The sequence below is a fragment of the Tiliqua scincoides genome, chromosome 3, assembly GCF_035046505.1.
Source record: "Tiliqua scincoides isolate rTilSci1 chromosome 3, rTilSci1.hap2, whole genome shotgun sequence".
NCBI lineage: Eukaryota > Metazoa > Chordata > Lepidosauria > Squamata > Scincidae > Tiliqua > Tiliqua scincoides.
This window is the reverse complement of record NC_089823.1, coordinates 141,977,629-142,000,073: the sequence shown is the minus strand read 5'-3', so window position 1 is coordinate 142,000,073 and position 22,445 is coordinate 141,977,629. Positions and strand designations below refer to the sequence as shown.

At 43.9% G+C, this 22,445-nt stretch overlaps 1 protein-coding gene and 2 pseudogenes across 4 annotated transcripts in view; 2 read left to right on the top strand and 1 right to left on the bottom strand.

Annotated features, from left to right (window-relative positions):
* Nucleotides 1–22,445, bottom strand: part of NRG3 (neuregulin 3) — a 700,766-nt gene that overhangs the window by 301,886 nt on the left and 376,435 nt on the right. The gene's annotated exons all lie outside the window — the stretch shown is intronic.
* LOC136647158 (5S ribosomal RNA) lies at nucleotides 18,915–19,034 on the top strand (annotated as a pseudogene).
* On the top strand, nucleotides 20,338–20,456 carry LOC136646711 (5S ribosomal RNA; annotated as a pseudogene).

The following is a 22,445-nucleotide window of genomic DNA, read 5'->3' as shown; positions in this document are numbered from 1 at the left end:
GCATTCATCCTTTCATTTGCCCTTATAATCTACTATGTTGATTCATTTGCAGTTTTATAACAAAACATGACATCAAGCCAAAAATTCAGAATTTTACAAACAGGCATTTTTTTTAACACTCCCATGCTTATGAAAGTATTTCCCAATTTTGATATTGGGATCAAATAGGTCCTAATGAAGCAATGAACAATTTTTTTAAAAAAAAATGCAGATATGTATTTAACCATTATTCATTTTAAAGTAAAAAAATATTTAAAAGGTATTAAGAATATCTGAAAATTGGGGGGGGGGGGTGTAAAAACCTAAAACAACCAAAGGGATTTAACCATTATAAAAAGATCATGGGGGGGGGGGGGGAGAGAGACAGAGAGAGCGAGAGAGAGGGACAGGCAAATTATGAGGTTTGTAAGCAAAAGAGTACTTTGAATTCTAAAATGCCTTTTAAACACCAGAGCAGGCCAAACTACATATGATGGAGAGAATTCCTTAAACCTCCCCATATCTTTGGTCTTTACTTCAGAGTGGTCATGAGGAAGGGAAGGAGGCATCAGATGTGCTAATGGAGGATTTATCATTCCTCCAGTGCCATTTCCCTGATTCAGGGCCCAATCCTATCCAATTTCCAGCACCGGTGCAGCAGCAATGCAACCCCAAGGTAAGAGAACAAGTGTTCACATACCTTAAGGGGGCCTCTGTGACCACTGCCCCACCACAAGATGAAGTGCATGCCCCACTGGAACAGCTGCACCAGTACTGGAAAATCAGATAGGATTGGGCCCTACGCCACCCCTCCGCAGGTGCTATCAAAAGTGCAGGGAGAGAGCCAGGTGCCCCTTTTGCACACGTCTCCCCTCTCCATGGTTTAACAGCAGCACCAGGAGGGATTAAAATGGGGAAAATGAATTAAACACCCTTTCGCCAGCACTGTAGCTACAATCCAATTGAAGTACCTCCACAGCTGCTTTAAAGAAAGAAAGAAAGAAAGAAAGAAAGAAAGAAAGAAAGAAAGAAAGAAAGAAAGAAAGAAAGAAAGAAAGAAAGAAAGAAAGAAAGAAAGAAAGAAAGAAAGAAAGAAAGAAAGAAAGAGTGGGAGGTTGAGTCATAGACTGCCCATGTTGCTGTAGTTTGGTCCTTTCCCAAGTGAAATACCCCCAGGTATTAATTTCCATCCTCATACCCCTCATACTCACATTAGTTCTTCATACCCCGATACCATATTCAAGCACATTTCCTTCAACTCAAAATGTCATTGCCAGACGAATTGAAATGCTAAATGATTAATGTCTCCTCCTCGTAGCTGTCATATCAGCATAAAGTAGTGACTGTGTTGTTGAAAGAGAAATGTCACTGAGGGCCCAATCCTAACTGGGCTTTGCGACATCATAAAGGCATGTACATCACAGTTCATGCCTTTACAGTATTGCAAACAGGGTGATACCGGCAGACATGGGCTTAGGGTAACATTTAATATGGTCCTTAGGAATACCACAGGCACCTAGTGTTCCATCACAATTCTTCTGAATTTTAAGAAGGAGATGATTCTAAAGCCCTTTCAGCAAAAACCTTGAAGAAATTAGTTAATGAAAACTAAATGGGAAGAGAATTGAAAATATTACAGACCAACCTATTTAGTGGGAGAATACATAAAAGTATGATGTAGCACATCTTAGAAAGAATGTTTTGCATATTTTTAATATCCCTAGAGTATGATTCCCAGTTGTGTACAAGAGTTAAAAACAAGCTCATGTTCAGGATTTCTGTATCCATGCACAATGATGCTGCACACATGATCCTTCTAGATGGATAGTTCCAACTGGATGGACACTTGGAACGAGTGTCCCACAAAAAACTGATCATAAGACTGTTGATGGCAATATCTAGAAATACAATTTCCACACTGAATCAATACGACATGCACAAAAAACTAAGAAAACAAGTCAAAACAGCAGATCAATACCTTTGTGATTCATGGTTCTATTCCCAGTATTTGCAGACCAGAATTAGCATTTTGGATAGAACAGAGTCATAAAAATGCATATGTATCTTATGGCACAACAAAGGCGCTAGACAGAATCAGGAAGTTAAAAAAAATAATGCACAACATAATTTTTTAAAACAAAATTTAAAAAATTATATTCTGCTTTTTTCCTCCTACAGAACGCTCCATGAGTGGTTAACATTAAAGGAAAACCAACAAAAAACAGAATTTTCAACATAAAATGACCAAAGCAGAGAAACTGCAGTTAATCTTTTTTTATGGACTTGAAAGGACTGGAAAGGAAATCTGGTCAAAGAGTTCAACATTATGGAACTCCCTTCCCCTTGACTTGAGAATGGCTCCCTCTCTTGAGACTTTTCGGTGAGGCCTGAAGACATTTTTGTTTAAAGAAGCCTTCTGAGTGCATGGCCTTTTTAAACATCTCTTCTGTATCTTTTTTAGTGTTTTTACAGGACTGATTCCTCTGATTTGCTACGTTTTTGCTCTTTTTATCTGACTTTTTATCTGCCTATGGTTTTTATGGGTATATGTTAATGTGTTTTTAATATGTTTTTATCTGTGGTTATATTATGTTTTTAATCTGTTTTTAATATGTTGTGAGCTGCCCTGGGTCCCTTCGGGAAGAAGGGCGGCATATAAATAAAGTTTATTATTATTATTATTATTATTATTATTATTATTATATTCTATCCACTTGCAAAAGCAAGTAAGGGATTCTGCATGCCAGCCCAGATGCAGGGCAGACTGAAGCAGCTGCTTGAAATGGCAGGCTGGAAGATGCAGCAAACCGACGAGGGGTGCCCTGGGCCCTGTGTATGCCCACCACACCTCGACAGCCTGCCCTCTACCCAGCTGCTCATCTTCTGCTTGCTCAGTGAGAAAGAAAAGAACTGGGCAGCAACAACTGGCCTCTTCCTCCAGCGCTGCTGCCATAAGCAATCACAGTGACTGTGCTGGAGGAAGGAGGCAGAGTCATTCTGATCACTCCCTCTAGAACAGTGGTTCCCAACCAGGGGTACATGTACCCCCAGGGGTACTTGTCAGGACCTTTAGGGGTACTAAAAAAAAATTGAATAATGGCGGAAAAAGGCAGGTCTCTATTAGAATGCTTTGTGGTACTGGCAAGGCTGGAAGGATGGCAGCTAGCTGGCTGCGAAGCCCCACCAATTGCAAGTTTTTGGTCATCAAATTGTATTTTATCAGATATGGAGTAGTAGATGAAAATGTATAAATTTGAAATAACAGCAACTATATTTATTACAAACATTTTGCTGATATGAGGGTACAATTTGTGGAAATGAGCTGTCAAGGGGTACACAAGTTAAAAGAAGTTGAGAACAACTGTTCTGGAAGACTGAGCCAAACAGGACTGCTTCATCTCCCTTCTTTCCCAGGACAGTAAGAAGGCAGAGCAGCACCTTCACCCCACCTTTTCCTCTTGCACTGTTCCTTCTTCAAATGCAGAAGTTAAGCAGAGCATGCTGGGAACTAGGAGGGAGCAAATTGCAAGGCAAGAAAAGAACAGTGCTGAATGGCACAACACTCTCCCTCCTCCCTCCCTTCCTTGCTCAGCCTGCTTTAAATGGTTGGGCTGACAAGGAGAAGGACAAGAAGGCAATGATCCGAACACTAATATAACAAAGAAAAAGGGGGGTGAGAACTTAGGAGGGTGCTGACACCTCCTTTGCCTCTCCTGCATTGAAGCAGAGGAAAAGTTTGGGGTGCGCTCACCCAAACATTCAAGGGGAGTTGCAGTGGGGAGAGGGCAGGCAGTACACACCATTTCCCCATAGATTGGGCCTACTTCTCATAAAGTATATACTGAAAGCAGCAAATACGATCGTACAATAGATTTAACTCTCAAAACCATTTATTAAAAAATTAAATTAAGGAAGGAACAGAAATAAAGTTGCTATTGAAAATGCACACCTTCTCATATTTGGAGGTGGGTGAGAGGGTTACAATTCGTTCAGCAAATATATTAAATATGTAGATTTTATTCCCCCCCCCCTTTTTTTTTTTAAAGAAAGGTGTGCATGCAGAATGTTTTGTTTTCTTTAAATTTGGGTTGGTTTTTCCATAATCGCACTCATGCTGTAAACATAGGAGAGCTAAATCAATTAATATACAGTTATTGTAATATGTCTATTACAAACACCTATTTAAGTACCACCAAGGCATAATTAGCAATAATGGCAACCGACAGGTCACAGAATTCTTGTTGAAATAACTGCATTGTATTTTAAAATAAATACGAACACTGTTTTTCATTATGGCAGTTTGTGAAGGTTATAAGGAAGAGAAAAAAATGGGTTTATGTGCAACGGTAGTAACCTTTAGTTTACGTCTTGTGTTGAGACAGCCCTTGGAAAAAAATTCAGAAGCTGCAGCTAAGTGTAGTATACAGCAGCCAGCCTATGGGTAAGGTGGGTTGACAAGTAGCCACAGCCTCAGTCTTGGCTCACCTGCAGTGGGTACTAATTTTCAGCTCAATCCTATTTGGGCACCACATCAAGGGTGCATGGACACCAGTGAGATGTCTGTCAGCTTTCCCTGGCAATGCGATACCAATGGCACAATGGCACAGACCCTTGCCCAGTGCAGCAAAGGTCATATGCCAAGCTTTGCCAAGAACACTGGTGCAGCCCTTCCAAGTAACGAGTATACATGGAAAAACTGACATATGGCACAATCTAATCCCTTACGTCAGCACTGGCATAGCAGTGCCAATGAGACATGTGCTGCCTCCTGCAGTTGGGTGCCACTCACAAAGTCCTCCTCAAAGTAAGGGAATGTTTGTTCCCTTACCTCAGAGCTGCATTGCCCTTATGTCATAGGGGTTAGGATTGCGCCCATAGCCTGTTAGCATCCTGATGTTAGTGAATTATCAATGTGATGTTGGTACACCATCAGTACATGATCACCATGACATTAGCACATGATCACAACATCAGCAAGCTACCAATGTGAACTGGAACGTCATCACTAATCAATCTGTTATTCACTACAGGTGCAGCCTATTTATCCACGGATTTTTTATCTGCAGATTTGTCTCAATGTGAATGGGGTGGGGGAACCGAAAGTCACGCACTCCTTTGCCTCCTTTGCCCTGCGCTGGCGTCTCGCAAAAAGGCTCTGTCTCGACCAGGCAGGGAAATAGCCCTGGAAGAGGTTCCCCTTGCAAAGGAACAGTATCACTCCTGGAGCCCCTGAGCCAGCCGAGGCTGAAGAGGGGAAGGGGGGGGGCAGAAAACCTCTGTAGCCAGAACACTTGCAGCAAGGTGGAGCACTCTCACTCACTCACTCACACACACACAGGGGCAGGTGCGGTAGCAACAGAGGGGATTGCTTTAAAAAACCCAGGGAGTGTTTGCCAAATTCTTCCCCCCCCCCATTGAGATGGTGCAGACAATCACCTACACAAGCAAACCCCCCCCCCCCCATGGTGCAGGCTATCAGTTAACCCCTGCTAATTGGGTAAGAGTCACTTTTTCAAGTGGGTGCTCCTTTTTTTAGCAGGGGGAGAGTAACTGGCCCACCTCACCCCAGCACTGTCTGTTCTAGTGGCTGTCTGCTGGTATTCATTTGCATCTTTTTAGATTGTGAGCTCTTTTGGGACAGGGAACCATTTAGTTATTTGATTTTTCTCTGTAAACCGCTTTGTGAACTTTTAGTTGAAAAGCGGTATATAAATACTGTTAATAATAATAAATAATAATAATAATAATAATAATAATAATAATATCACTGACACAAGCAAGCCTTCCCACCAAGCAAAGCATGAGATATAGCCTACAATCCTCTCCACACTTTCCTGGGAGTAAGCCCCACTGACTACAATGGGGCTTACTTCTGAGTAGAAACGCATAGGGCTGGACTCTTAAAAGCTCAGCGGGACAGCTGGCAATGGGGAGGGCTGAGTATGGAGGGGAGGGGATTGATAACAGCTGCCTTAGTTTCCTTCCATCCGGAAGTGTCTGGCTGCAGTGGAGTTGCGTAACTCCAAAGAGGAAGCTGTTCTCAATTCCAGGGGAAGGAATTCCACAGATGGAGTGCCGCCACCGAGGAGGCCTGATTTCTTGCCACCATCCCCCTCACCTCAACTGGTGGTGGCACTGTTAGAAGGGCCCCCTTTGATGACCTGAGACGACAGGTAGGATTATATGGAAGGAGGTAGTCCCTCAAATACCCTAGACCAGGGGTCTCCAAACCCCAGACTGGGGGCCAGATGCAGCCCAAGGCGAGCCTCTGTCCGGCCCGTGGCCAGCCTCTTGTCCCTCAAAAGCCTCTGGCCCACTTGGCCGAACATGACTGGAGCTGTGCTCTGGTTGCATCTGGAGTGTGTTCTAAGGGCCAGAGAGGTTGAATGAATGAGCCCATTTATTCATTCATCTAAGTTCTATCTCTAATTTATTTATATAAATTATATACTTAAATTTTTTTTCCAGTCCTCAACACCACATCAGATATTTGATGCAGCCCTCTGGCCAAAAAGTTTGGAGACCCCTGCCCTAGACCAAAGCCATAAAGGGCTTTAAAAGTCAAAACTAGCACTTTGAATTGAGCCTGGAAACAAGCTGGCAGCCAATGTAGTCACCAAAGCAACGGCCTGACTCAGTTAAACTGGCGAGCCCAGCAACCACATTCTGCACTAGTTGCAGTTTCTGAACCATCTTCAGAGGCAGCCCTACCCAGAGTGCATTGCAATAATCTAATCTAGATATTAGGACGTGGGTCACCATGGCCAGGTTTGAGTGGCGCAGGTATGGTCACAGCTGGCGAATCAGCCGAAGCAGAGCAATGGCTGCCCTGGCCACAGGGGAAATTCAAGAGTATAGTTGCAGATCCAGGAGCACCCCCAAGCTGCAAACCTGCTCCTTCAGAGGGAGTGCAACCCCATTCAGAGAAGGGCAATAGTTCAATACCTGAGTCGTGGATTCGGTGTTGTTATTGGTGCTATGTTTTCTGCCTCATTGCCATGACATCAGCACATCATTGGTGTGACATTCATGTATTATCACTATCATGTCAGCATGTCACCATTGATGTGACGTTCAAGGAGCCAATCAGCATATCGAATCATCTGCAACATTGGCGGCAAGAGAAGCATCGCCACAGTGAACTGAGAAAAAGCAGGGGCAGGACCAATGAACAACCAATGCTAGGGTGACACCCCCGTGGCAGCCAATAGGAATGAGCAACATAGCAACAGGCAACATCTCCAGTTATGGAGATAAGCCTCAAAGACAACCCCCCCCCCCCCACACACACACACAAAGATGCCTCAGCACTCCTCTCTCCTACAGGAGTTACAGTAGATCAGCAGCAAAGGGACAAAAGCAAGGAGCTGCTAGGAGCCCATGCACCAGGGTTCAAGCCCCTTCAACCCACTCACACAAACAGATACATCAAAGGAATACATTCCAGAGCAGAGCAGAGCAAGGGGAGAAAGATAGTGCCCTTGGAAGAGAGGTCAGATGAAACAAGAGCACAAGCCTTGTTATAGCAAATATTAAAGGAAAACATTTTCCCTTACCCCAGTGTAAGCCTCCCAATTGCCAATGGGTCTCCTTGAACCTGTGCCATCTCTTTAACTGGTGCAAGTCTGAGAAGACAAATGAGGCATGTCGGCTGCTACCAGAGGGGATAGCATCCACTCCAAATGGTTTGTGCCAGGTGACACCCTCTACTGCCTTTGTATCCCCCTTACCCTGTTCTTCCCTCCCAGCTGACTCACCTTTGTTGGTGGGTACAGAGGGCTGCTTCAGCCTTTCGGGCAGAAGTCTGGAAGTATGCGTCTCCGTGCACTTCCAGAGCACTGTTTACAACTCCCATAAAAGCATCTACCGCTGCCGGAATACTAGTTCTGGCAATGATAGAGCACTGTGACTTTGTGGCGAGAAATAGGCCTGGTGTGGAGAAAAGTGGGTGGGAAGGGGGCCTATGAGAACAAAAGCAGTTGGCATGGGACAGTTATCTACTTTTTTTTTTTTTTTTTTTGCTTGAAATCGCTCTACTTCCTGCCCTTTACAGATCTGCACTGAGACTCACCATAATGTATAGTCACCACCCTAACCTGAGACAGAAAGGGAGGGCAACCTCATCATGAATTATTAATCTTTTCAGCTACAGTAGATCACTCTCAGTGTTACCACTGGTGGGTGACCCATCACCGCCCACAATGTGAGACTCTGAATCTTAATAAAATGTCTAGAAAGTGGGAACTAGTGGGAATTGATGTACAAGTACTTCTTTTCAAAAGCCAAGAAGCATTTGGCAGTCTTTTTTAGTTTTCTAGAAGGATATCATCATTAGATATAACGAAGCAACAATACAAGGCAAATCAAATTTTTATTCTCTTTGGAAAAGGTTTGAATCTTCTTCCAAAGCCCCACCAGCTGGCAACATTTGAATGATGTGGTATGAAGCGATTCTTGACAGCTCCATTTAATCTTAAAGCCTCAAATATGATTCTGAATGAGTACACATATACAATGTCAAGCCATTAAATAATGAAATTACTCTTGCAGGTACTGTGCACCTCTTTCCACGTTCCACACAGTTATCAGTAAAACTTGCATAAAGACTAATTCACAAGATCGGGGGATTTGTATTTGTATTGTTATTCTGTAAGCTGCCAACAGTACTAGATTTTTGGAGGGGGGTTCCTTTCCCCTTACAATTGCAATTTATATATTAGGGAGACACAGGATCAGCATTAATTTTTAAAATCATATTCTTGGCTGTGAAATAGCTACGGTCAAGGCCCTGAATGTCACTTAGAATTATGTGATTGATGGCTCAATCTTTGAACCGCAGATAATGGGAAGAGGAGTTAGAAATGTGGGTCAAGAAAAACTTGAAAGTTTTTGGGGAAAGGCATCAGACCTGAAAGACTCTGCAGTATCAACCAAGCACATTTACAACCACGATTTCGTTTACCTCTGGCTGATTAGAGGCCTTGACAACCTTAGGTGTTGCTTAACCTTCAAAACTTAAAAGGCCCAAACTTTGCAGTGTGTTGAAGTTCAAATTAGCTCAGTTTTACTCATCTTACTCATTTACTCTTATTGTGCAGGATTGCATGGTCTCATGTTTTCACTTGAAAAGCCTCCCTGAGGATTTGTTTACATGAACAGCCCCGAGGCACAAGCCCCGGGGCCTATTCTAATCTCTTATTTGTTTGCAGAGGTTAAATGATTAAATTGAAAATGAACTGAAGCAAGTAAAGAGCCCCTGGATAATCAGGGAACCCATTCCTAATTCTGACTAAAGATAGCACATAACTTAGCAACCTACAAATACCTGCAACTCCATTATCAGGTTGTTCATGTCAATGCAAGTAGATGCATCTGATACATGGAAATAATCTATTAGAAACTGCTGGAACTAACATGCGACACAACTAGACGGATTTGTCCCAGTCACCTTGCCTTGAAGCCACTGAAGCTATTGCTCTGTTATATGCTATCAATGATGTATATTTTCATCTAAACGGAAAACAGTTATTTAAGTCACAATACTACATCTTCAAGTTAATTTAATTCACCCATGAGGCTGGCTGACAGAGAGACTGATAGATTGGGACACAGATCCAGGACAGTGGTATGCAACTGACAGCGCAATCCTGGAATGCACTTGGGCTGACACACGTCCCTTGCTCTGGCCTAGGAGTGTCACAAAAGTGCCGTAAAGCACTTTTCTGCACTGCCGCAGGCCGCGGATCCCAGGGACAAGGTGAGTTGTGTCAGCCAAGCTTGGCCGATGCAGGGGTCGGGGGCATGGGGGAAGTGGAGAGGAGGCAGGAGGGAGGTGTTTCAGGGCAGGGGGAGGGCAGGCAGGCTGGTAGGGAGCAGGAGGCGAGGCCAAGTATTGTAGTATTGTGACTTAAATAACTGTCTTGCAGTTATGCCAGATCCTAACCCTGTTCCCGAGCAGCATGGTGCAGTTCCGGGCTGCTCGGATCTGCACCACGTCATCAGGTGGTGCAGATCTGAGTAGACCCATTGGGGTCACTGCAGCGTGACAGGGGGTAAGGGGAAACGTTTCCCCTTGCCTCGGGCTGAACTGCTTTTGGCCCCAAGCTTGCGCTAGATGCAGTGCAGACCTGCTGGATTGCAGATTGTGACCTGAGGATTGCGCCCTGAGAGTCATTTCTATTGCATGTCCAAGAAACGAAGTCTCACAGCTGGAAGGGAAGAGAGTTGACATCTGAAATGTGTAACATTAGCCCAATCTCTTTTCTGCACTAATAATAATAATAACAACAACTTTATTTTTACCCCGCCTTTCTCCCTGGAGGGTCTCAAGGCGGCTTACAACAAAGGTTAAAACAAATTAAAAAACATAATTTAAAAGAGATAAAAGCATATTAACAACACATCATAAAAACAGTAGTCAGATAAAAAAAGTAGTCAGGTAAAAGAGCATAGAGCAGCAAATTATAAAAGGATCAGGCTTGTAACCAGGCGTTAAAAAGGTATTAAAAGATGTTAAAAAGATGTTAAAAAGGCCATGAACTCAGAAGGCTTGTCTCAACAGAAGAGTCTTCAGGCCTCACCAAAACGTTTCAAGAGAGGGAGCAGTTCTTAAGTCAAGGGGAAAGGAATTCCATAGTGTTGGTGCCATTACTGAGAAGGCCCTATTTCTTGCTGCTGCCCCACTTACCTCCCTAGGCGGCGGCACTTGTAAAAAGGCCTTCTCTGATTACCTACAAGGACGAACCAGATTGTATGGGAGTAGGCGATCTCTAAGATACCCTGGCCCATAGCAGTGTAGGGCTTTAAAGGTCAAAACCAGCACCTTGAATTGGGCCTGGAAACGAATGGGCAGCCAGTGCAGCCGCTGGAGAACCGGCCCAACAGAGTCAAACCGCCTACCTCCAGTAACTACATGGACCGCCGTATTCTGCACTAGTTGCAGTTTCCGAACTGTCTTCAAGGGCAGCGCCATAGAGTGCGTTACAATAATCTAACCTCAATGTCACTGTGGGATGGATCACCGTGGCCAGGTCTGCACGATCCAAGTACGGCTGCAGCTGGCGCACCTGCCAAAGCTGAGCAAAGACCCCAGCCACAGCTGCCACCTGGGAATCCAGGAGCAGCTGCGAGTCCAGGTGGACCCCCAAGCTGTGGACCAGCTCCTTCAGGGGGAGTGCAACCCCATTCAGTGCAAGCCGATAGTCTAGCACCTGCATCAAGGATTTCCAAACCAGGAGAGCCTCTGTCTTATCTGGATTTAATTTCAGCTTGTTAGCCTCTATCCAGATCCTCACTGCCTCCAGCAGTGGCATCACTAGGGTTTGCGTCACCCGGTACGGGAGACCAGCGTGTCACCCGCCATGCAGTGGGCGGGGCAACACCCCAGGTGGTGGGTGTGGTGATGTACCATCATTCCGCCCCCACTGGTTTTTTGGCTGTACCTTTTGATAGAACAAAGATAGAACACATTCTGCATGAAATGACACATTGATTGATATATAACATGATGGTATTATTCCTACAAACTGTGATTTTAGTGATTTTGGTCACTAGTGGTATCATACACACACCCCAGGGTGTCAACTTACTAACACCTTATTGCAGCAGTTCTCAAACTTTTAGCACTGGGACCCACTTTTTAGAATGACAATCTGTCCAAGACCCACCAGAAGTGATGTCATGGTGGAAGTGACATCATCGGCAAATTAAAATCAATAAGTATAAATAATTAAAGTAAAACAAATAATTAAATAAGCAGAAGCCAGCCCTGGTCCACCAAGTGAATTTCCTCCTGCCTGCAATAACACCCCCTCCAAAACCAGTAAGGTTTTCAGCACTACCCAGTGCCCAGTCGAATTTAAGAACTTCTGTTTAAACCAGATCACTGTCAGGATCCACCTGGCTTGGCAAATCTTGGCAAAAAGTTCACCTTATCAGTTGAAGCCTGTTTTGATCCTTTTTAGTGGGGGGGGGGGGCAGGGGAGGCTGCCATCTGGAGCATTTGTTGAGCTCCAGTTCCATCGGATCAGGACCATTCTAGTGGCTTCACATTCCCCTTTGCCTGGCCTGACCACCAGCCAAGGCATGTTTGCTTACTCATGAGTAAACGTGACCGTGAGGCTTAGTTTCGCTTTCCATAGGGTTCAATACATTTGTCTGCTTGGAGGGAGGGACTTTCTGCTCAGGTGCTTTTGAGGGCTGCATTCATTGGATCAGGACCATTCTGGTGTCATTGGATTCCTCTCATCCTGTCCTTTCTGACGGACTAAGGCATGTTCGCCTAGTCGCGAGTAAACATGCGATACGGCTCACTTGCACTTTCCAAGGATCCATGCATTTTTTGTTCTCCAGTTTTTTGGGCATAACTTTTGATATAAAGGAGAAATTCCGCACCCAACAGTATATAATATGATGGGGTTACTCCTAACCACTGCAATTTTAGCAGGTCACTCCCCAGGTACGTGTCTCCCCCCCCATGCGCGTCACCCGGTGCGGCACACCCCCCCCACACCCCCTAGTGATGCTACTGTGTGCAGTAGATACATGAAAGTTATCTTCCAAATTATAAAAGCTTTGGTTCTCCTGATTTATTGGCTTATGGCTGTGAATAATAAATGAGGAAAATAATTAATTGTTGTGATGAAAAATCAACCCTTATTTTTGAAAGGGAGAACACAACGTACCCTTCATTGCCTCTCAAAGAATGGTTGCCAGAATGACTGGGCTAGAGGCCAGTTCCATAGGCGAGAGGCCATACCCATGGCCTGGATTGTTCAAGGCTGTACAATCAACTGCCTTCACAGTGCATGTGACATGCAAATGGGAGCTGGACTGATGTGTGTAAATGCCAATGTAAATAGCACATAACCCATATGCCAAGATCCTTGGTTAAACAACTCAACCCCTCACCCCACCAAATACAACTCACCACCACCACCCAAATATTTGAGTGCTCTAAAACAGTGCTTCCCAAATGTTTTAGCACTGGGACCCCCATTTTAAAATGACACTGTATCGGAACCCACATAGCTTTACAAGATTTTTTTTTAAGTTTCACTATACCAGCTGCTCAAGCCTCTGCGCTTATCTTTTTTTTACTTTCTTGGACCCAGAGAAGTAAGCCTTGCAGTCCAATCCAGGATTAGATGGAAAGCCAAATTCTGAGGCCAGCTAGGTTCCTCCTTAGACAAAACATTGGAGGAATTTCAAAGGAAACAAAAATGAGTTCTGACAAGATTAGTGAAATATCTCCATCCAGGAGCCTTTCTTTCCCTTGAGCAGGACAGAGACGGAGTGAGTGAGAGAGCTGCTCAGCTAGGGTTGCCAATCCTCCAGGATTGGCTTGCAGACTCCAGGAGTCAGCATCAATCTCCAGGTGACTATTGGAATGAGCCCTGGAGATCTTAACCGGCATAATGAATGACATGATGTCATATTGAGGGAAAAAATATGCAGAGAAAGTTTTAGCCAGAGTTGGAAGCCCTATGCTCTGTCCCAAACCAACAGCCCTAAAGCTGAACTGACTGTGGGGCATAACAATATTTTTCTTACGACAATCCAACTTATATGAAACAGACATATTTTGAAATTGCTGCTATACTGCAGGATCTGGCTTGCCCACCCATTAAAGCTATTCTTGCCTTGAGTCGAGTGATGTGATGTCGAGTCGAGTGATATCGAGTGATGAAACTTTCAGCTGTCGAGGCAAAGGACAGGCAAATCCTTCAGGAAAAAAATAGTCCTCTGGCATGCTGTTGCAAGAGGAGAATTTTCTTAGAGATTTTCTGTGTGCAGGCTAAATATAAACCTAGAATAGGACATCCCAACCAAGGAACACAATGCACAACCTGACCTTGGATAAATGAGTACGTTCCTCTGCTGAACAGTTGCCAAACTTGAGGAGTGAGACATTTTGGTCTGTTGCATTTTCGATCTTTTGAAGACTGGGGGGGGGGGCCAGGGGAGAGGAACCTCCTAATCTTAAACTAAATCGCAGCAATCTGATACATTTCTGCCATTTCTAAGGACAGTTCATTACAGCACCAAAAATAAGCTCATAATTAGGTCTCTAGCTCCCATTGGGTAACAAAAATTAAATGAGTTCATACAATTTTAATTAACTTTTTAGGTCCCATTGATTCAAATCATGCTTAATGCAATAAGGCAAAGGCTGTATCACTCTTTTTATGAAGTCATCCACTGTTCAGAATATTTTAGCAATGTTCTAGCCTTTAATTATCATAACCCCAAAGAGGTTACAATCAATATGTTGGCAGAAGCATGTAACAGAATGCGAAGTCACTTAGGACGCCAAAATTAAAATTCTGAATCTAATTTTGGAGGGCAGTCTAAGCCTCCTAACTATAGGTGCCAATTTATTCCCAGCCAAGTTAAACTGCCACGACAATGCCATTGTTCCCTTACTAAATTGTACTAAGCACATTTCTGCCAGCAAAATGCTCCTTACTGTGATGGATAGGATATGCATGCAACGAAGCAAGAAGGAGGACCATAGAAGATGAGTAGTGCTTCTCTGTAGTGCACTTTGTACTTAGAGGCATATTGTGCCTCCTCTTGGATTTTTTGACAGTGAGGGCTGGGTTATTCCATGTCGAGGGCAGAGTTTTATCTCATGGCAACAGTCCTCTGCCCCCACCCTCTGAATACAGCACTTTATTTTTCTCTATAAACTTAGAAACCACTCACCATGGAATGAGGTTAAGGGCACAAGCCCATCCAACTTTTCAGAGCTGATGCAGCCATATCAATGGGGTGTGTGCTGTATCCTGCAGTGGAAGGGCAGTCACAGAGGCCTCCTTAAGGAAAGGGAATGTTTGTTCCCTTACATTGGGCTCTATTGCTGCTGCATCAGGGCTGGAAAGGTGTATAGAATTGGGCCCTAAGGCAAATTTCTCAATTTCTCTCCTGCTGAACCTGCTTCTTCTTCTTGGATAATAGGTTTGAAAATAGGTTCAAGGCAGCACCTGAGTACTCCTACAACAATACCACTGCTTCTCTTGTGGTGTATGTTCCAGTGCTCTGTTCCCCATAAGCCCATGCCTTGATTATGCCCTTAGTGAAAATCAGTCACAGAGAATTAGCATTAAATTTTGCGTTCACATCTGTGCTGATGAAATTAAAAATAAACTGTTGCCTGCCTTATACTTTACTGGAATGTTTTATGGTTCTGACCCACGTTAAGTATTAAAATCCCTTGCCTTATTCTTTACGTTATGTAGGCTGAAATGTTATTTTGTGTTTTTATATGTACATATTGGAATATGTGCTCTTATCTATTGTAATGACCTATGGTTATATAATAAAATTTCATTTCATTTCATACTTTACTGGAATGGAATATACTTTCTTGTGGAATAGGATCAAAAACTTGACACAAGTGGCATGCAATGCAAGAAAAACAATGTGTTATATCAGAAGAATGAAACTGGAATGAATGTTTCGTTTTGCTAAAGGGGTTCCTGTGGGGGAAAATGATAAGAGTTTTATGAACTTTAAATGAAACAAGGAGAAGGAAAACAAACTCAGCAAAACTTTGTTTGATTTCTAATATTATTAGGGAGAGTATATTTTCTTGTACTAAAATGGGCTGACCTTGAGTATATAGAAATCAGTTTTCAAATTGGCATTGATTTCTTCTAGAAGTGCCGACTTGGTCTATAAAAACAGAAGATGAGATAGCAAAACAGTTCCTGGATGGTACCACTGCAGAATGCAGATGGTGGCAATGTGGCTCATATATTTGAGTGCTCCTTCCTGGGTGGAAAAATCACTACAAATGGAAAACTAGCAACTAGAGGTAGTGTGGAAGCTAGAGGAGAAGCAAAAACGAAGCAGACAAGCAAGCAAAGACCCTTAGGGCACAATCCTAACCCATGTTCCAGCACCGACATAAGGACAATGCAGCTCCTAGGTAAGGTAATAAACATTCCCTTGCTTTGAGGTGGCGTCCATGAGCGTCCCCCAACTGCAGGATGCAGCACACGTCCCATTGGCACAGCTATGCCAGAGCTGGAAAATGTGTTAGGATTTGGGCCTTAGACTCCCAGCCCAATCCTATCCACACGAGACGCTACCAACGCATTGCACGGGTCACCATCACTTTAGCCACTCCAACATTCTGAGGGTCGCAATTGATGGTGCTGCAGCTGGTAAGACTTGTACTGGCAATGGCAGGCTGCAGACCAGCTGTGAGAGCAGCTAAGGTGTTGGTGGGGGCAGACTGGGGTGGAGATTGGGCTGGGGGTAGATAAGGGAGACAGGATGGATCTTGGCAACACCAGTTTCTGTGAGATCCAGAAGTGCCCCCCCCTTCCCAGGCCTGACATGCTCCCTGTGGTAGTTCAGATCTATGCCAGCAAATAGTCACTTAACAGGTGGGATCTGAGAAGGCTCATAAGGGAGCAGGGAGCAGAGGAGGGTAAGTAAAAAAACAAACAAACAAAACCCTGGTTCCCAGTCAGCTCGCACAATGCAGCTGGTCCTGGATAGGACTGAGCCACTAGGCTACAAATCCTAAGCATGCATAGCCACAGGAGTAAACTCTTTTGTACACAATGGGGTTTACTTCCGAGTACACATGCCTAAGATTGTGCTCTCAATTCTGCTTTTAAACATATCCAAATCCTGCTGTAAATCCATCTTCCTTCTTCTGATTACGGAGGAAAAATTCACGTGTGTTCACCCCCCTAACACCACAGACAAGAAGTCTGAACTCTTCTTCTTCTTCAGTCACTTGTGCTTACCAGTAGCAGGCTTGGCTATTTGAGGGAGAATGAGCGAATATTCAGGAGGAACCATTGTGAGCTTTCCTGCCCTCACTGGGGAGTGCCACAGAAATGAATCATAGGTGGGAGAAGACATGAAGTGATTTGTCCTGACCAACACAATACTAAGCAACATGTGCATGGAAAGCCTGCCACAGGAAAGCTGATCCTGGCAGTAGGAGTTTTATCTAGACCAACTCTTAATCTTCCATTTGGCAGTGCTTGGAAGGCTGTACTTATGTATAAAGCATCGTATTAGAGTAACAGCCCTATCCCGAGCTGCACAGGGCTGCACAGAAAATGGCTGCCACTGCATCCAGTGCACCCCAGGCAGCCACCACCGCCTCCTTGGGAGATGGGGACTTTTGTCCCCTTCCCCTGGGTAAAATGAATAGCCCCACAATGTAAAGTGAGTAGCCCCGTAATGTTGATTCTGCAACCCAAAGGTCAGCATAGAACGAAGAGCCTGTGGGGCGGGTGGGTGGCCTGAGAAGGAGGCTCAGGATCCGGTGGAGCTTTGTCCCATCTGCCCCACACCTTCCCCCGGCATGCCTCCTCCCCACTTTCTATCTGCCTCCCCCTGCCCTGGAACGCCTCCTCCCCATCTTCCCCCCAATGCCCCCACCTATCTCTCCACTACCCAGCAGTCCACACGACCACCAATCAGCAGAGCTCCTGTGCTCTGCCAGTGCTCCACCGGTGCTAGGGCGGTGAGCCAGCACACACTGAATAGAATTGGGTACTAAGCCACTCTTCTTGAAGAAAGGTCTCTACTTCCCCTAAAAAAAACCAGTTTGCCCTGCAGGAGATCAACACAAGGAAGCTTATAAATAGCGATGTTCCACTGGAAGATCAAGGCTTTTTGACTTTCACAGAATGCAGTAGTCATAATTCTATAGCAGGGGTGTCAAACATAAGGCCCGGGGACCGGATGTGGCCCCTCCGGAAGCTTTTTATCCGGCCCTCAGGCTCTCAGCTGCTGAGGTGTTACAGCTGAAATGGCAGCCCACATGAAAATTGGGCTTTTCCAAATCTTGAAATATGATCAAGTTTTGCATACTTTCTCTTCTGTCATTTGCAGTTAATGAGTTTCTATATGAGAACAGGGTCTGATTTCTGGCCATTAGCTGCTTAATGATGTCACTTTCTGCTTAATGACATCACTTCTGGCCCTCAGCTGGAGCCCTGAATGCTAACTTCAGCCCTCTGTATGAAACCAGTTTGACACCTCTGTTCTATAGTAGCCACATTGTAGCCATCTTGGTGGTAAGTTTCCATTTTACCTCTTCAACTTGGATTAGACCAGAAGGCAAAGAGATCATGGGAAGTGTAGATTCAAACTATTTAACATTCATTGTATTCCTTCACTTTGATTCATGTGGTCTGACAGCTATACAATAGGCCTGAATAGATTGTCTTAATCAGATTTCCTGTGCATCTGCATGAGTGATGGTTGTAAAATGCAAATTTGTACCCGAAGTTTCCATTGGTTCTAAATCACATGCTTTTGGATGTCATTACATCCTAGAGTTGCATTTTTCCATTCAAGAGCATTAATTCTTGCGATCTGCGTGTTCCAATGGCTGGTTTACTTAGTGGTAGCTCAGTTTGGAAGGACACAGACCAACATGCTTAAAGAACTTAAATATGGCAAAAACAGTGAAGAGATCTCTGTAATGGAAGCCATACGCCCAGGAAAAATAGGAGCCTTGGAGCTTCTATGCAGGGTTTTAATCAAGGCTTCAAGTCCCACTTGCCCTATCAACCTTTACAGAGCCTGCAATGTAAGTTTGTTGGCTCTGAGGCAGGGGAGATACAAGAACTCTGGGCAACTGAGGCAGGGCACCAAATGCCATCATTGCCTGCAATCTCATCTGTTTGTTGCCTCTATTTTGAAGACACCCCACCCCACCACTCTTCTCTCTCCCAGACTTCATTTACTTGTTCTGCCTCCTCCTTCTCAAATGCAGTGAGCCAGAGAAGAGTGTGACTCCCATTGTGCTGCCATTGAGGCAGGTAACAGGAGATGGAGGGCACGTGAGGTACTGGGAGAGGAAGTGAGGCAGCTGTAGCGAGCAAGGACCTAGCAGCAGGATCCCCTTCTGGCTGAAGCAACTGCTTCAGTTGGCCTCACTATAAGGCACAAATTTCCCCTCCAGCAACTGTTACCCTGCACATGCCTGATCTTGTCTGATCTCGGAAGCTAAGCAGGGTCAGGCCTGGTTAGTACTTGGATGGGAGACCACCTGGGAATACCGGGTGCTGTAGGCTTATACCATAGTCTTTTGAGACTGAAGGTTGCCAACCACCCCTCCATGTATTTGAGGCTCTACCGAAAAATGCGGCTGCCCCACTGAACAAGGAAGGTTGGCTACCACCCTGCTTTCAAGGGCTCATTCATAACATGCATCCTCAGCACTCCAAAGCTGCAACACTGACAGTTGTTGAAAGGAACTACCACAGATTAAACACCACAGGAGAAAAGATGCTAGGGAATGACACTTTTGAGCAGATGACATCCAGCTATTTGGTAGATACACAGTGTTCCTATTGCTCTTCTGGGGGTGGAAAAAGGAGCAGCCCGATTTTCCAGTCCTGGAAGGAAATAGTTAAGTTGCCTCTCTCCCACAGCTGTTTTCCACTACACAAAAACTCACAGTCTCAAAAAGCTGCTTTTGATTTGGGGGGAGGGGGAAGTTGGGGAAAAAAAAAAAAGCACAGGACTGTATCACATCTAGTTTGGTCCTTAGCGCAGAATTGATGCAGTGAATGAAATAAAATGTGCCTGCCCAATGCCAGGTTGATAAATGGGAGCCAGGGCTCACACATTAAGCTCCACATTGCCCATTCAGATTTTCACAAATGTAGCTTGCTTTGACAAAAATAGAATTACTGAAATGGCATAATGCATAGACCCAGTACACATGTTCCATCTGTTGATATCGTTTGGAAACCATTTGGATCAAGTCTGAGATTTGTTTACAACTGAGACAGAAACAGAATGAGTGCTGAACCAAACCCTGAACCAGACCAAGTTTCAAAACACTTTTGAATAAAACACTGATCACAGTGCTTTACTCTTAGAGCCATTCATCCTTGTCCTAAAGATAATTGCCGCTCACTAATCTCAAGTACGCTTGCACAGAATTACAGTGTCTTCCTGATCAACTCATATCTGCCCTTCCTCATATCTGCCCTTAGGGACACTACTGGCACACTACTGACAACTGTCATGGCCTAGACGTTCTATTCACGTGTTTTTGTTTTTGTTTTTGCAGCCCCCAAGAGACATCTAACAGAGAGGCTCTGGTGGGGTACAATGCATGGTTAGCTGACCACGTTCAGTTTGGTGGGTCACAAGTTGCACAGGCCTAATTGCAGGTTCAATAGAGGAATGTTTGAAATGCAAAACATGTTCTGACACCATTGGAGAATGGTTAGGATCAAATCCATATGTTCTTCTATACGATATGAAGAAAAACCAGGCCTGGCACACCCAGCAAATAAAACAAAGAAGATTGTGTCCCTTAGAGCTGCATAAAATAGAAAGGACCATTTGCTCCAAAATGTGCATATTTACTTAACTGTTACCCTGCGCATGCCCAATCTCGTCTGATCTTGGAAGCTAAGCAGGGTCAGGCCTGGTTAGTACTTGGATGGGAGACCGCCTGGGAATACTGGGTGCTGTAGGCTTATACCATAGTCTTTTGAGACTGAAGGTTGTCAACCATTTACTTAAGATGGTAATTATTGCATGAACAACGTATTATTTGATTGTTTTGCCTGTCACAGATGAGTTTTGTATTCATGTAATAAGAGAATTATATGTGGCAACTATTTCACAAAACCATGCTATCAACTGCAGTTTATTTATTACAGTTACACACTGCCTTTCTTGTAAACTCAAGAAAGTTTACATAAGCAGGCTGACCATAAACTCCATGGGGTTTTTGCATATGTTATTCTATTTCTCCAGATGTTTTCATTCATTGTGCAGTCATCATCCTGGCTGCACAGCTCTTACGCTTTCACCATTGCACTAAGCTACGGTGGCTGCACCACCGTAAACTAAAAGTAGACCTGTGAACTAGATTCAGTTTAGGTTAGAAACAACCAGATTCACACAACCACAGACTTTGGGTTTGAACTGTAATTATTACCTGATAGTTTGTGTGACAGGTCACTTTTTTTTTCTTTAATACCTATAATACCACCTTTCTTAGCATACGCAAATGTTGGTTAACATAATTCAGGAGGTTTCAATGGTGGCAATCTCAGTGCTCGAAAACATACTAGGGATACGTGAAAGTGCCCCGGAAAAAATTTGAGACTTTTTCGTCTTCCTTTGAAGTTTCTCAAATATCGCACCTGAGGAGGGACTTCTAAATTTGTTTCAAATGTTGCTTTAGGCAAAATCCAATGACAACCTATGCAATATGTGGAAACTGCTCTCCTCCCCTCCACCCCAGGTGCAAGATTTTTATTCCAGGGATATCAAAATTCTTTGGTCTTCTTTTAATATTTTTTCCAGTGTTTTTGCCTGAGGAGAAAACTTTCAACTTTGCTTCAGATTTTGCTTGAGGTGAAACGTCAGTAGCATCTTCAAGCTAAATATCTCAATAGATTATGTCAACAGACTCAGCTCCATGTACTCAGGCATCCCAAACAAGTAAATAACCACTCATAACCAGTGCGCTGTTGCATACTGTTCCATAATGTAGCATACTTATAACCAGTGCATACTGTTGACACACACTCTGATCTGTGTAATTCATATTTTCTCATCAACAGCATTACATATCAAGGTGTTTTTTTTAAATAATAAAAAAAAAATGACTGGATATTATGAACACATCCATCCAAGCATGTAGGAACAGAACAGATGCAGAAGGACTCAGGTTCAGGGCTGGGCATCTCTTCCAATGAATAGCATCCAGATAACAGAGATGCAAAAGACCTTGGAGAACCACTGCATGTGGGAGGGGACAATACTGAGCAACATGAATCAACTGTCTGACTCTGTGCAGAACGTTTTGTACATTCTCTTTTTGTTTCCCCCGCAGAGCTCTGCCTCTGTAGTACCCAGCACATTTTCACAGCACTTTTGAAATTTGCAAGGGGGAGAAATCAGTAAATCATTCACATCTCTTTTGACTTTCAGTTAAATGCTAGAGAGGTAAAATGGCACACACTTGGAAATGCATAGAAAGATGGACAGACAGATGGGAAACTCCCTTAAGAGCTTTATCAGCCACCTGCCATCCTCTAAATGGAGCTTGATAATTAATGTGGCTCTTGTGCCAGCAGGATGGATGCTTCTTCCCTGGCTTCAGAGAGAATATTTTTGCTGATTTAAAGAGAAAGGTGATGTGCTATCAGCTTAAGTCTGCTAGGTCGATGCCTTCTTTTGATTGTTTTTTTTTTAAAGAAAATTCACAGGAGTAAACACTATTTAATGTTTCCTTTAAAAGTCAACATTAAAAAAATATGTTTACAAGACGAATGAAAAAGAATATGTTGCTCAAACTTATCCTGCTGTCGTAAATAAACGAAAGCAACCACTTTTCATGCAAACAAAAAAGAAAAGAATTTTTTTTTTAATGAAACCCCCTATCTTTCCCCCTGAAGCTGGGGGGGGGGGGGAGAAGGAAATTTAAGGAGAGCAATTTTGACCTGAAAAAA